Here is a 14,894-nt window from a genome sequence, read left to right as displayed (position 1 = left end):
AATTCGATATGCAAATATTACAAATAGAGGGAGCTAATCGCTCATCCAACCAATCAGGACACATTTGTTCACAGTCACACACAAAACTTGTAATTATTAAAACAAGCCAAGTAAGAAGATAAACATATATTGATTAAGAAATTCCTTAATAATTAAGATTCCATCTCTGTTAGTAATTTTAAGAGAGGACCTGTGGGGAAAAAAGAAATAAATACAAAAAAAACAATATTATGCTAGCATGTGCTTTTTTGGGCAAAATTCCCAAAATTCCCAAGCTAAACTTCCAGTGGAAAATTTCCGGAAATTTACCGGAAACTTTCCACCCCTTTGCAACCCTAGTTGTTACCATAGAGAGGCTGTTTGTTCTTAATCTTTTCTATTAATGAAACACTGTAGAATGAATTAGTGCATGATAGCATGTTCTTCTGATAAAGATGCCACAAAGGGCTGCAGTGGTAGCAGTCTTGCCTCTGAGTCAGAAGGTCGTGGGTTCAAGTCCCATACTGGAGATTTGACATTAAGCCGAGGCTCCATTTGACCTCTTGGGTGATCATAAAAGACCCTTTTGGACGTTCATGTACACTACATCAACCGCATTGCCCTCACAAACCCTCTCTGTTACCTCATAAAAAAACTCAATCAAGTTAGTTAAACATGATTTGCTTTTAACAGATCCGTGCTGGCTTTCCTTAATTAACCCACACTTGTCCAAGTGACTGTTAATTTTGTCCCGGATTATTGTTTCTAAAAGCTTCCCCACTACCGAGGTTAAACTGACTGGCCTGTAGCTGCTGGGTTTATCCTTACACTTGCAATTCTCCAGTCCTCTGGCACCACCCCCATATCTAAGGAGGATTGGAAGATTATGGCCAGTACCTACGCAATTTCCACCTTTACTTCCCTCAGCATCCTAGGATGCAGCCCTTCTGGTCCTGGTAACTTATCCACTTTACTTACAGCCAGCCTTTCTAGTACCTCCTCTTTATCAATTTTTATCCCCTCCATTATCTCAACGACTTTGGCAGCATTTTCTTTCTTGGTAAAGTCAGATGCAAAGTACTCATTTAATACCTTAGCCATGCCCTCTGCCTCCATGCGTAGATCTCCATTTTGGTCCCTAATCGGCCCCACCCCTCCTCTTATTACCCATTTACTATTTATATGCCTATAGAAGACTTTTGGATTCCCTTTTATGTTAACTGCCAATCTATTCTCATACTTTCTCTTTGCCCCTCTTATTTCCTTTTTAACTTCCCCTCTGAACTTTCTATATTCAGCCTGGTTTACACTTGTATTCTCAATGTGACATCTGTCATACGCCCCCTTTTTCTGCTTCATCTTACTCTCTATCTCTTTCGTCATCCAGGGAGCTCTGACTTTGGTTGCCCTACCATTCCCGCACGTGGGAATGTACCTCGACCGTACCCGAACCATCTCCTCTTTAAAGGCAGCCCATTGTTCAATTACAGTTTTGCCTGCCAATTTTTGATTCCAATTTACCTGGGCCAGATCCATTTTCAACCCACTGAAATTGGCCTTCCTCCAATTAAGTATTTTTACTCTAGATTGCTCCCTGTCTTTTTCTGTAGCTAATCTAAACCTTATGATACTATGATCACTGTTCCCTAAAAGTTCCCCTACTGACACTTGCTCCACTTGCCCCACCTCATTCCCTAGAACCAGATCCAGCAATGCCTCCTTCCTCGTTGGCCTGGAAATGTACCGATCAAGCAAGTTCTCCTGAACACACTTCAGAAATTCTTCCCCCCTGCCCTTTACACTATTACGATCCCAGTCTATATTAGGATAGTTGAAGTCCCCCATTATCACGACTCTATAGTTCTTGCACCTTTCTGTAATTTCGCTGCAAATTTGCTCCTCTATATAAGAACATAAGAAGTAGGAGCAGGAGTAGGCCATACGGCCCCTCGGGCCTGCTCCGCCATTCAATAGGATCATGGCTGATCCGAACCTAGACTCACGTCTACTTCCCTGCCCGCTTCCCGTAACCCCCAATTCCCTTATTAGCTAGGAAACTGTCTATCTCCATTTTAAATTTATTTAATGTCGCAGCTTCCACAGCTCTCTGAGGTAGCAAATTTCATCGATTTACTACCCTCTGAGTGAAGAAGTTTCTCCTCATCTCAGCAGGGCAGCACCTTATTCTAAGATTATGCCCCCTAGTTCTCGTCTCACCCATCAGTGGAAACATCCTCACCGCATCCACCCGATCAAGCCCCCTCACAATCTTATATGTTTTGATAAGATCGCCTCTCATTCTTCTGAATTCCAATGAGTAGAGGCTCAACCTTTCCTCATAAGTCAACCCCCTCATCTCCGGAATCAACCGAGTGAACCTTCTCTGAACTGCCTCGAGAGCAAGTATATCTTTTCTTAAATATGGAAACCAAAACTGCACGCAGTATTCCAGGTGTGGCCTCACCAGTACCCTTTATAACTGAAGCAAGACTTCCCTGCTTCCTTCCCACTAGTGGGTGGCCTATTGAATACACCTAGTAGTGTAATGACACCTCTATTGTTTCTTAACTCTAACCAAATAGATTCTGTCCTTGACCCCTCCTGGACATCCTCTCTCTCCAGCATTAAACCCGGAGCTCCTCCAGCCAAACACACTTCCTGCACGTGTGACTATTCAGGACACTGAAAGCGTCATAGAGTTCCCACATGGCACAAGATGTGCATTCCACGGGACCGAGGTGCCCTGCCATGCCTCTATTTATTCGACTATTAACTAACTTACAGAAATAAACTTAAGACTAAGGGGGAGAAATTGAGTACCTTAGCACCTCCAGTTATCGCCTCCGGTGGGGGCGATAACAGGGCGCTATCATTTACTGACCGGGCGTGGTGAGAAGATCATTTTCCGCTATATTCGGCGGGAGGCTTGTGGCGGTGTTATAGCGTTGCGCCCCATTCTCTTTTGCCCGGAGATCGTGACGTCATTGCCATGCGCATCGCCCCGGTAGTGCCCCGGACTCGAACTTCGGTTCCGCCCCCTGCAGCATCGCCAGGTGAAAACACCGGCAGCTGCAGGAGGCATTCATCGGGAGGCCGGGCACTTCAGGGGTGATACTTAAAGGCGAAGTGACTGAGGTAAGTGGAAAAAAATCTCAAATGGTCAGCAGTGATGGCCCTTCCCATTAAGGGAGGGAAGTAACCTTCCAACACGGCAATGCTGCACTGCCCATCGTGCAGTACTGCACAGCTTCTTCTTCTTCTTAGGCAGTCCCTTGGAACGGAGGATGACTTGCTTCCACATTAAAAATGAGTTCTCAGGTGACTGATGAGTCCAATGTGGGACTTACAGTCTCTGTCACAGGTGGGGCAGACGGTGGTTGAAGGGGCGGGTGGGTGGGGTGCTTGGGTTGACGTGCGCTGCTTGCGCTTGGCTTCCGCTTGCTCGCGGTGAAGAGACGCGAGGTGTTCGGCGCCTTCCTGGATGCTTCTCCTCCACTTTGTGCGGTCTTGGGCCAGGGATTCCAAGGTGTCGGTGGGGATGTTGCACTTTTTCAAGGAGGCTTTGACAGTGTCCTTGAAGTGTTTCCTCTGCCCACCTGGGGCTCCCTTGCCGTGTCGGAGTTCCGAGTAGAGCGCTTGTTTTGGGAGTCTCGTATCGGGCATGCGGACGATGTGACCCGTCCATCGGAGCTGATCGAGCGTGGTCAAAGCTTCGATGCTGGGGATGTTGGCCTGAGCGAGAACAGACATTGGTGCGTCTATCCTGCCAATGGATTTGCAGGATCTTGCGGAGGCAGCGTTGGTGGTACCTCTCCAGTGCTTTGAGTTGCCTGCTGTACATGATCCATGTCTCTGAGGCATACAGGAGGGCGGGTATCACTACTGCTCTGTAGACCATGAGCTTGGTGCCGGGTTTGAGGTCCTGGTCTTCAAACTCTCTCTTCCTCAGGCGACCGAAGGCTGCACTGGCACACTGAAGGCAGTGTTGGGCTTTGTCATCGATGTCTACCCCTGTTGACAGTAGGCTCCCGAGGTATGGAAAGTGGTCCACGTTGTCCAAGGCCTCCTCGTGGATTTTGATAATCGGGGGGGCAGTACTGTGAGGCGGGGGCAGGTTGGTAGAGGACTTTTGTCTTACGGATGTTTAGTGTAAGGCCCATGTTCTCGTACGCTTCGCTGAAGGTGTCGACGGTGGTTTGGAGTTCGACCTCCGAGTGTGCGTAGACGCAAGCGTCGTCCGCATACTGTAATTCGACAACAGAGGATGCACACCTACCACCCCTCCTGCTGCACTCCAGGAAGGAAGTGGAGTGCTTGATTTAGCGCTCCACTTCCTTCCTGGAGCACAAATCTACATTTTTAAAAGTTGAAAGACATTTGCGCCTGGTGCTAATTTTTTCAACTTTTAAAAGTTAGCACCCCAAACGGGGCGTCACCGAATTTCTCCCCTAATAAGTCTTAAAAGTTGGGCCTACCTTTATCTCCAGCCCCTTCTCTTGCTTTCTTATTTAATGTCTTAATTCAAACGATTATTTATTGTTATATTAATTAGTTTATCTGGTTAAGCTAGAGAGAAAAGAAAAACACTAATATTCACCCAGCAATCACCTACCTGCTGTCCTGTGATGTCACTCCTTGTTTTTTGCTGTTCTTTTGAAATTCGCCAGATTTGTACCGCCTCCGGGGCTGCTGACTCCTTCCAGCTCCCCGCTGTCCTTGGGTACCGCTCTCTATTCTCTGCCGCCTCTGCTGCCGACTCCTTCCAAGTCCAGATCTAGTACAATCCAGCGCCTTCTGGTGCAGTAGAGTCTACTGGTGCAGTACTTGATTACTAACCAGAATAAACCAAGAGACAAGCATTATTTTAACCATTAAAGTAACTTTCTAACCATGTGCACTGAATAAGGGTTTATATACATGAGCATGCTTCAAAGCAACTTACACTGGATCTGTTTAACCTACCTTTGTATGTCTGCACTGAGTATTAGAAGTTGGTGTATTGAGAACTGGGATGGCTTTGGCACAAGAATTGGAGCAGTTCAAGGAGAAAGCCCACCAGCACTATCTCAGGGCAACTAGGGATGGGCAGTAAATGCGGCCCTAACAGCATTGCCCACATCCCGAGAATGAATTTTTTAAAAAGTGTAATTTTTCTAGTTGCATTTTTTCCAGGACAAATCTACAGAAAAAAAACCATTAAGTAAATGCAAGGGCCCCGATCTTATCTGGGAGAAGCGCTTGGGAACCAGGGTTGGAGGGTGGGGGGCGCTGGGATGAGGCTGGGGTCCAATATCGTTTGGAAAACCTGGAAGTACGTTAAAGGCGTCTGTCGGTGTCTTTTTAACACAGCCACCTCATTCTCAGTGGCAGAGGGCGTGATGTGGACCCGCATGATGCGATCTCAACTCCAGTATTTAAAGGGACAATCCAAAGATGCAAGTTGAAGGGGTTGGAGTTGGGAAGAAGAGAGGAGGAATGGAAGAGAGATGTTCAAAGGCTGCACCCAGTTTCAATGATGCCTCCCTGGATGTGCTGTTGGGGGCAGTGAGGATCCAGCGGGAGATACTATTCCACAGCAATGGGAGGAAGAAACCTGCGGCAGAGAACAAGGAGGCATGGTTGTAGGTTGCTGAGGTCAGCAGCAGCGTAGTGCCACGCTTCTGGATGCAGTGCAGGAAGTGGTTTAATGATCTAACCAGGTCTAGAAAGGTTGAGTACAGTGGCACATTTACCTACACCCTGCTGTGCGCATCACCCCACCCCCTCACTCTGCCTTCTCAAGCTACTCCAGCACATCAGTCCTCATACCCACTTACCTTGCAGGTGCACCCATACCCCTTTGTCTATGTACTTGCTCACATCCCTATCTATCCATCCACCACTGGCACTCACCCTGACCCTTATGCAAGGTCATGCCTCTCCCTGATACTCACCCTCAACAAATGCTCTCCCTCCATCGGATGAACACATGCCATTACACTCACTCATAGGTCTGTTCTTTCCCTCCTTGCAGGAGAAAGAGCACAGAACAGCAGGGAGAGGCAGAGAACCGGAGGTGGCCCTCCAGCCATCTTGATACTGACAGCTGCAGAGGAAGAGGCTCTGGAGATCAGCGGAGTCTTGGCATGCCTGGACGTCGGAGATGGGGACCTCTCAGTACCTGGCAACACAATTAAATATTAACCAGCCATATGTCAGACGGCAATTTGTCATGTTGACTTAATGTCAACAGCGAGTGAAATATGATCATGTTCATAATGATAACTTCCAACATTCTTACCTTGCCAGTACTCATTCATGTCTTTTACCTCCCACAGGGCCTTCATTGTGTGCAGCAGCAGTCGGTGGAGGTCACGGATGACGATTCCTCAGAGGAGCTGAGTCCTTCTGAGGGTGCGCCATCACAGGACTCATGCAGGCCATGCGCCAGCTCAGATAGTCGCACTCTGGTGGGACCAGTAAGAGAGATAGTTGGGTTTTCAACTGGTGCTTCACACTTCACAAGTATTACTCATCATTTAGAAAGGCACGGATTAATCAAGGACAGTCAGCATGGATTTGTTAATGGCAGTTCGTGTCTGACTAACTTGATTGAATTTTTTGTGGAGGTAACAAGGAGGGTTGATGAGGGTAGTGCGTTTGATGTAGTCTACGTGGATTTTAGCAAGGCTTTTGACAAGGTCCCACATGGTAGACTGGTCAGAAAAGTAAAAGCCCTTGGGATCCAAGGAAAAGTGGCAAGTTGGATCCAAAATTGGCTCAGTGGCAGGAAGCAAAGGGTAATGGTCGACAGATGTTTTTGTCACTGGAAGGCTGTTTCCAGTGGGGTTCCACAGGCTCAGTACTAGGTCTCTTGCTTTTTGTGGTATACATCAATGATTTAGACTTCAATGTAGGGGGCATGATTAAGAAGTTTGAAGATGATACAAAAATTGGCCGTGTGCTTGTTAGTGAGGAAGAAAGCTGTAGACTGCAGGAAGATATCAATGGACTAGTCAGGTGGGCAGAAAAATGGCAAATGGCATTCAATCTGGAGAAGTGCGAGTTAATGCATTTGGGGAGGGCTAACAAGACAAGGGAATACACAATAAATGGTTGGATACTGAGAAGTGTAGAGGATCAGAGGGACCTTGGAGTGAATGTCCACAGATCCTTAAAAGGTAGCAGGACAGGTAGATAAGTTGGTTCAGAAGGCATACGGGATACTTTCCTTTATTAGCAGAGGCTTAGAATATAAGAGCAAGGAGGTTATGCTTGAACTGTATAAAACACTAGTTAGACCACAGCTAGAATACTGTGTACTGTTCTGGTCACCATATTACAGGAAAGATGTGATTGCACTGGAGGGGGTAGAGAGGAGATTTATGAGGATGTTGCCAGGACTGGAAAATTTTAGCTATGAGGAAAGATTGGATAGGCTGGGTTTTCTTTCTTTGGAACCGCAGAGACGGAGTGGAGACTTGATTGAGGTGTATAAAATTATGAGGGGCCTAGATAGAGTGGATAACAGAGAGGTCAATAACCAGGGGCATAGGTTTAAAGTAATTGGTAGAAGGATTAGAGGGGAGTTGAGGAGAACTTTTTTCACCCAGAGGGTGGTGGGGGGTCTGGAACTCATTACCTGAAAGGGTGGTAGAGGCAGAAACCCTCATCACATTTAAAAAGTACTTGGATATGCACTTGAAGTGCTGTAACCTGCAAGGCTACGGACCAAGAGCTGGAAAGTGGGATTAGCTAGATAACTCTTTTCTGGCTGGCACAGACATGATGAGCCAAATGGCCTCCTTCTGTGCTGTGCATTTCTATGATTTCTATGTGCAAGGGGCAGATGGTGAAGACAGGGACAGCAGTGGAGAATCCGCATCAGAAGGCACAGCCCTCTCCAAGCTCTGCTCAGCTGGACTCAGATGCTGTATTCTGGGGGCCGTCGATGAAGAGGATAATCATTGTGCAGCAGCAGAGAATGTGTGATGTACTGACAGGCCTTCCAAGCACACTGTCAATAATTGCAGAGAGATTGGAGGAGTCTGCCTCAAGCATGAGTGGGTTGATGTTGCAGAGCATCGCGATGCTGTCTTCTTCCATGGATAGAGAAGTGCATAGAACATCAGATGCAGTAATCGCACAAGCCTATGCAGGCCTTGAGCAAAGGCATGCAGACTCTGGATGCCACCTTAAATAGGATGGCAGATTCCCTAGCCTTGGTCTTGCAGTGCCCCACTGATCTGCAGCAAAGTGGTCTCCAGCACAGTGGTAGCAGTGAAGTGCAGCTGGGCAATGAGAGGGATGATGGAGAAAGGGGACATGGAAGTGGGGATTCCACTCAAAGCGCTTCCACTTCTGACCCATTGCCCCACCCCCCAGTCAGCACCAGACATGTTACCTCGAGTCCCGATGGCCGAGTCTGCCCCTGCACAGGTGCAGGTGGAGCAGTTTTGCCGGGGCCCTCAGGGGCTCCAAAACCCAGAGGACGTCGGCCAAGAGCATCTCAACAGTCAGAGCAGGGATCCGAGCAGCCTGCCTCTACCTCTGCTCAAGCCACAGGGATTGCACCACGTAGAAGCGCTAGGAAAAGGAAGATTAAAGATTTGTAGTTGCACAAGGGTATACACATGGGTGTCTTAGATGTTGTTTTATTGTTAAGTTCCCGTTCTGTACCTGAAGCACATAAATATTATTTTGCTCTACTTTCCTGTGTTGCCGACTCTTGGTTGCTGGCTGGCAAGTGGCCTTTTAAGTTGTTTGATGATGAATGGGAAGACATGAATTGATGGCGACCAATGGTGGGGGGCGGTGGAAGTGAAAGGGATGCTTGGTTGTTTGCAGGACTGCTTTGTGTTAGTGGCATTGGTGGAGCGGGGTGCGGGGAGGGGGGGCGGAAAAGTGGCTGTTGCATGTGGTTGTGAGATGGGTACACTGGTGGAACCTAAGTGAGCCTCAGTAATCAGGGCATCCCAGGCAGCAATGTGCGCAGCTGGTGGTGCATTGCTCTCATCACCTTCCACCCCCTTGTCTTCCTCTGAAGAAACTCTGAGCTCTGCGGCTTGTTCCTCCTGCAGGATCAAACCTCGCTACGGTGCAATGTTGTGCAGAGCGCAGCACAGCACGACCATGCTGGAGACCCTGGCTGGTGCGTACTGAAGGGCGTCTCCATATCTGCCAAGGCACCTGAAGCGCATCTTCAGCATGCCAATGGCTTGCTCGATGACACATTTGGTGGTGATAATGGCACGGATTATAACGCTCCTGGGCCTCATTCCTCGGGTTTCTGAGAGGTGTCATCAGCCACATTTCAAGTGGGTATCCCTCGTCTCTGAGCAGCCAGCTGGTAACTCTAATTCCAGGTGTGAAGACGTCAGAGGTTGGACTGCGGCAGGACAAAAACATCATGGCAGCCGCCCGGGAATCTTGTGCACATCTGCATAAAGATCTTTTTGTGGTTGCACACCAGCTGCACATTGATGGAGTGGAAGCCCTTGCGGTTGACGAATACACCTGGTTAGTCTGGAGGTGCCTGGATTGCCATGTCTGTGCAGTCGATGACGCCCTGCCCCTGTGGGAAACCAGCTAGAGCTGCAAAGCAGAGTGTCCGCTCATTCTGACTGGGGCCATCGCAGACAAAGTTGACATAATTGCCGGCTCTGGTGAACAAGCCACCAGTCACCTGTCTTATGCGTTTCTAGGCCGCTGACTGGGAGATCCTGCAAATGTCTCCAGCAGAGCCCTCGAAGGATCCAGAGGCAAAAAAGTTGAGGGCAGTGGGGACTTTGACAGCCACTGGTACAGCATGGCCACCAGGCAGCAGGTTCTTCTTCCAGCAGGCTGCAGATTTCTGCCACCAGTGTTCCTGTTAAGCTGTGTGACCACGCAGCGATATGCAGGTCCAGCGCAGGCTGCTCAACGGCATCATAATGGGGCTGTGCACCCAAAAAAAATTAACAGGAACATTGTCTGCCAACAACTGACATGATACCCTGAGCCTCCGGAGACACCGGTGTTCAGAAATGGCGATGAAGCTGATCCTCTGCTTGTACACCCTGTGCAGCGGGTATGGCCTCCGGCGAGCTGCAGCTCCCTGCCCTGCTGATCCCCTTTGTCCTGTGCAGCTGCAGGTCTGTGACCAGCAGGCTGCTGCTGCTGGTCATCTTAGTCCTCATCTGAGGTCCAATCTAAGGCAGCATAAGCGGCACCCATTCTGCTCTGATAGATCAAACCTCCAAAGTGTAGAAAGGCAGCTCTCAGCAAACGTAATGTGAACACCCTTTCCCACTAGCAGGTAAGAAAGCAGCTGATTAAGGTAAGAGCCCTTACTGCAATTATATAGGGCCCTGGTGAGACCACAACTGTGTACAGTTTTGGTCTCCTTACCTAAGGAAGGATGTACTTGCCATAGAGGGAATGCAAAGAAGGTTCACCAGACTGGTTCCTGGGATGGGGTATTGTCCGATGAGGAGAGATTTAAAAAAAAAATTCATTCCTGGGATGTGGGCATCGCTGGCAAGGCCTGCATTTATTGCCCATCCCTAATTGCCCTTGAGAAAGTGGTGGTGAGCCGCCTTCTTGAACCACTGCAGTCCGTACATTGAAGGTACTCCCACAGTGCTGTTAGGGAGTGAGTTCCAGGATTTTGACCCAGCGATGATGAAGGAACGACAATATACTTCCAAGTAAGGATGATGTGTGACTTGGAGGGGAACTTGGAGGTGGTGGTGTTCCCATGCACCTGCTGCCCTTGTCCTTCTAAGTGGTAGAGGTCGTGGGTTTGGGAGGTGCTGCCGAAGGAGCCTTGGTGAGTTGTTGCAGTGCATCTTGTAGATGGTACACATTGTAGCCACGGTACACCGGTGGTGGAGGGAGTGAATGTTTAAGGTGGTGGATGGGGTGCCAATCAAGCAGGCTGCTTTGTCCTGGATGGTGTCGAGCTCCTCGAGTGTTGTTGGAGTTGCACTCATCCAGGCAAGTGGAGAGTATTCCATCACACTCCTTACTAGTGCCTTGTAGATGGTGGAAAGGCTTTGGGGAGTCAGGAGGTGAGACACTCGCCGCAGAATACCCAGCCTTTGACCTGCTCTTGTAGCAACAGTATTTATGTGGCTGGTCCAATTAAGTTTCTGGACAATGGTGACCCCCAGGATGTTGATGGTGGGGGATTCGGCAATGGCAGTGCCATTGAAAGTCAAGGGGAGGTGGTTAGACACTCGCTTGTTGGAGATAGTCGTTGCCTGGCACTTGTGTGGTGCGAATGTTACCTGCCACTTATCAGCCCAAGCCTGAACATCATCCAGGTCTTGTTGCATGTGGGCATGGACTGCTTCATTATCTGAGGAGTTGTGATTGGCATTGAACACTGTGTAATCATCAGCGAACATCCCCACTTCTGACCTTATGTTGGAGGGAATGTCATTGATGAAGCAGCTGAAGATGGTTGGACCTAGGACACTGCCCTGAGGAACTCCTGCAGCGATGTCCTGGGGCTGTGATGATTGACCACCAACCACCACAACCATCTTCCTTTGTGCTAGGTATGACTCCAGCCAGTGGAGAGTTTCCCCCCCGATTCCCACTGACTTCAGTTTTACTCGGGCTCCTTGATGCCACACTCGGTCAAATGCTGCCTTGATGTCAAGGGCAGTCACTCTCACCTCACCTCTGGAATTTAGCTCCTTTGTCCAAGTTTAGACCAAGGCTGTAATGAGGTCTGGAGATGAGTGGCCCTGGCAGAACCCAAACTGGGCATTAGTGAGCAGGTTATTAGTGAGTAAGTGCAGCTTGATAGCACTGTTGAAGACACTTTCCATTAGTTTGCTGATGATTGACAGTAGACTGATGGGGCAGGAATTGGCCAGGTTGAATTTGTCCTGCTTTTTGTGGGCAGGACATATTTGGGCAGTTTTCCACATTGTCTGGTAGATGCCAGTGTCGTAGCTGTACTGGAACAGCTTGGCTAGAGGCGCGGCTAGTTCTGTAGCAAAAGTCTTCAGCACGATAGCCGGGTTGTTGTCAGGGCCCATAGCCTTTGCTGTATCCAGTGCGCTGAACCGTTTCTTGATATCACGTGGAGTGAATCGAATTGGCTGAAGACTGGCTTCTGTGATGGTGGGGACCTCAGGAGGAGGCCGATAAGGATCATCCACTCAGCACTTCTGGCTGAAGATGGCTTCAGCCTTGTCTTTTGCACTCACGTGCTGGGCTCCACCATCATTGAGGATGGGGATATTCTTGGAGCCTCCTCCTCCAGTTAGTTGTTTAATGATCCACCACCATTCAAGACTGGATGTGGTAGGACTGCAGAGCTTTGATCTGATCCATTGATTGTGGGATCGCTTACCCCTGTCTATAGCATGCTGCTTCCGCTTTTTAGCATGCATGTAGTCCTGTGTTGCAGCTTCCCCAGGTTGGCATCTCAGTTTTAGGTACGCCTGGTGCTGCTCCTGGCATGCTCTTCTACACTCCTTATTTAACCAGGGTTGGTCACCTGGCTTGATGGTAATGGTAGAGTGAGGGATATGCTGGGCCATGAGGTTACAGATTGTGGTGGAATACAATTCTGCTGCTGCTGATGACCTACAGTGCCTCATGGATGCCCAGTTTTGAGCTGCTAGATCTGTTCTGAATTTATCCCATTTAGCACGGTGGTAGTGCCACACACGATGGAGGGTGTTCTCAGTGTGAAGATGGGACTTCGTCTCTACAATGACTGGGTGAGGACGAGGTCAAGTAGGTTTTTTGCTAGTGTTCGTTCTCTCACCACCTATCGCAGTCAGCTATGTCCTTCAGGACTCAGCCAACTCAGTGAGTAGTGGTGCCATCTTGGTGATGGAAACTGAAGTCCCCCACCCAGAGTACTCGCTCAGTGCTTCTTCCAAGTGGTGTTCAACATGGAGGAGTACTGATTCATCAGCTGAGTGAGGGCGCTCGGTGGTAATCAGCAGGAGGTTTCCTTGCCTATGCTTGACCTGAAGCCATGAGACTTCATGGGGTCCGGAGTCATGCCACTGTGCTGCAATCCTTGGTGGGTCTATTCTGCCCGTGATGGAGGAGTTTGAGACATTGGGTGAACGGTCTGATTCTGTGAGTATAACTATGTCAGGCTTTTGCTCTGTGGGATATCTCTCCCAATTTTGGCACAAGTCCCCAGATGTTGGTGAGGAGGACTTTGTGTGCCGGTGTTGAGTCCATAGCCGGTGCCAAGGTCGATATCCAGTTTTATTCTTACTGTGTTTCGTAGCAGTTTGTTACAACTGAGTGGCTTGCTAGGCCATTTCAGAGGGCAGTCAACCACATTGCTGTGGGGGTGGAGTCACATATAGGCCAGACCAGGTAAGGACAGCAGATTTCCTTCCCTAAAGGACATTAGTGAACCAGATGGGTTTTTAACAACAATCCGATAGTTTCATGGTTACCATTACTGATACTAGCTTTTTATTCCAAATTTAAATTTCCCAGCTGCCCTGCTGGGATTTGAACTCACATCTCTGGATCATTAGTCTAGGCCTCTGGATTATTAGCCCAGTAACATTATCACTATGCTACTGTTCCCATGGAGTAGACAGTATAGGCCTATAATCTCTGGAGTTTAGAAGAATGAGAGGTGATCTCATTGAAACATACAAAATTCTTACAGGGCTCGACCGGGTAGATGCAGGGAGGATGTTTCCCCTGGCTGGGGGGTCTAGAACCAGGGGTCACAGTCTCAGCATAAGGGGTCAGTCATTTAGAACTGAGATGAGCAGAAATTTCTTCACTCAGGGCGATAAATCTTTGGAATTCTCTACCCCCGCGGGCTGTGGAGGCTCAGTCGTCAGTATATTCAAGCCAGAGATTGATAGATTTTTGAATATTAAGGGAATCAAGGGATATAAGGATAGTGCAGGAAAGTAGAGATAAGGTAGAAGATCAGCCATTATATTGAATGGTAGAGCAGGCTCAGAGGCCTACTGCTGCTCCTATTTATGTTCTGAGAGTAGCGAGGATGTAGTGCTATATTTCCGAGATTGATTGACACCCCCCAATTGCTAGCGTGTTCTCCGCTCATTTCAGGAAGCCCCGAAGCCCGTGGATCACATTAAACTGAAAAATCTGTGTCAATAGAGCACTGTCAATTTCATCAGCTTTAACCCCCCCAATCCCACGTACACCTCCATATTAAAATTCAGCCCCCAATATCTGCCAACACTTCAATGCAGTACGACAGTGCTGTATTGCCGGAGGTGCTATCTTTTGGATGAGTTGACAGAGTCTGCCTGTTCGGGTAGATGTGAAAGATCTCACAGCACTCGTCAGAGAGGAGCAGGGAGATGAGGTAGAAGAGCAGAGATGTCCTGGCCAATATTTGTCCCTCAACCAACATCACTATAAAACAAATGATCAGGTCAATTATCTCATTTGCTGTTTGTGGAATCTTGCTGTGCACAAATTAGCTGTCTTGTTTGCCTACAACAGTAACTGTAATTCAGAATGTACTACATTGGCTATTAAATGCAAATCTTGTCTTTAGGTCATAAAACTTCTCTTTAAACATGTCAAAAAACTCATCAAAATATTGTGACTCTACACATTTTGGGGTAGGTTCACAGGGCTGTGCAGCTTCCTTTGTGACACATATTTTTCAAAATATTTACTTTGTGTGAAAAGGTGCTTCCTGGTTCCACTCCTAAATGGTCCAGCTTTAATTTTAAAATGATGCCTCCTTGTTCTGAACTTCCCCCATCAGAGGAAATAGTTTCTCTGTATCTACCCCACTGAATCCCTTTATCATCTCAAGCACATCAATTAGATCTACTACAACTACATTTAGCGCCCCGAAAAAATTAGTGCCCCCGCGGCCGAAACTGAGTGGTAGCACACCGAGAGAGAAACGGGGTGCTACTGGAAGCGCCCCGCCTCCCTCTTGGGGCGCTGCGAGGGAATATCGC

General features: G+C 48.3%; 1 protein-coding gene across 4 annotated transcripts in view; it reads right to left on the bottom strand.

Annotated features, from left to right (window-relative positions):
• Window positions 1-14,317, bottom strand: part of eri1 (exoribonuclease 1) — a 61,451-nt gene extending 47,134 nt beyond the window's left edge. Inside the window, exons 1-3 of one of the 4 annotated variants that reach the window (XR_015077720.1) lie at window positions 6,260-14,317; window positions 5,913-6,139; window positions 4,592-4,810 (exon numbers count right to left, since the gene is read on the bottom strand). The gene's annotated coding sequence lies outside the window, so the exon portion shown is untranslated. Of the gene's footprint in view, window positions 1-4,591 lie in introns of all 4 variants that reach the window. The other 3 variants (XR_015077718.1, XM_085983260.1, XR_015077719.1) reach the window with 3 other exon arrangements.
• Between the last annotated feature and the right edge of the window lie 577 nt (window positions 14,318-14,894).

Source organism: Somniosus microcephalus, chromosome 1 (assembly GCF_052327205.1).
Source record: "Somniosus microcephalus isolate GS21.2 chromosome 1, FLI_Smic_1.0, whole genome shotgun sequence".
Classification (NCBI taxonomy): domain Eukaryota; kingdom Metazoa; phylum Chordata; class Chondrichthyes; order Squaliformes; family Somniosidae; genus Somniosus; species Somniosus microcephalus.
Note: the sequence above shows the minus strand (reverse complement) of the source record. Positions and strands in the feature narration are given on the sequence as shown.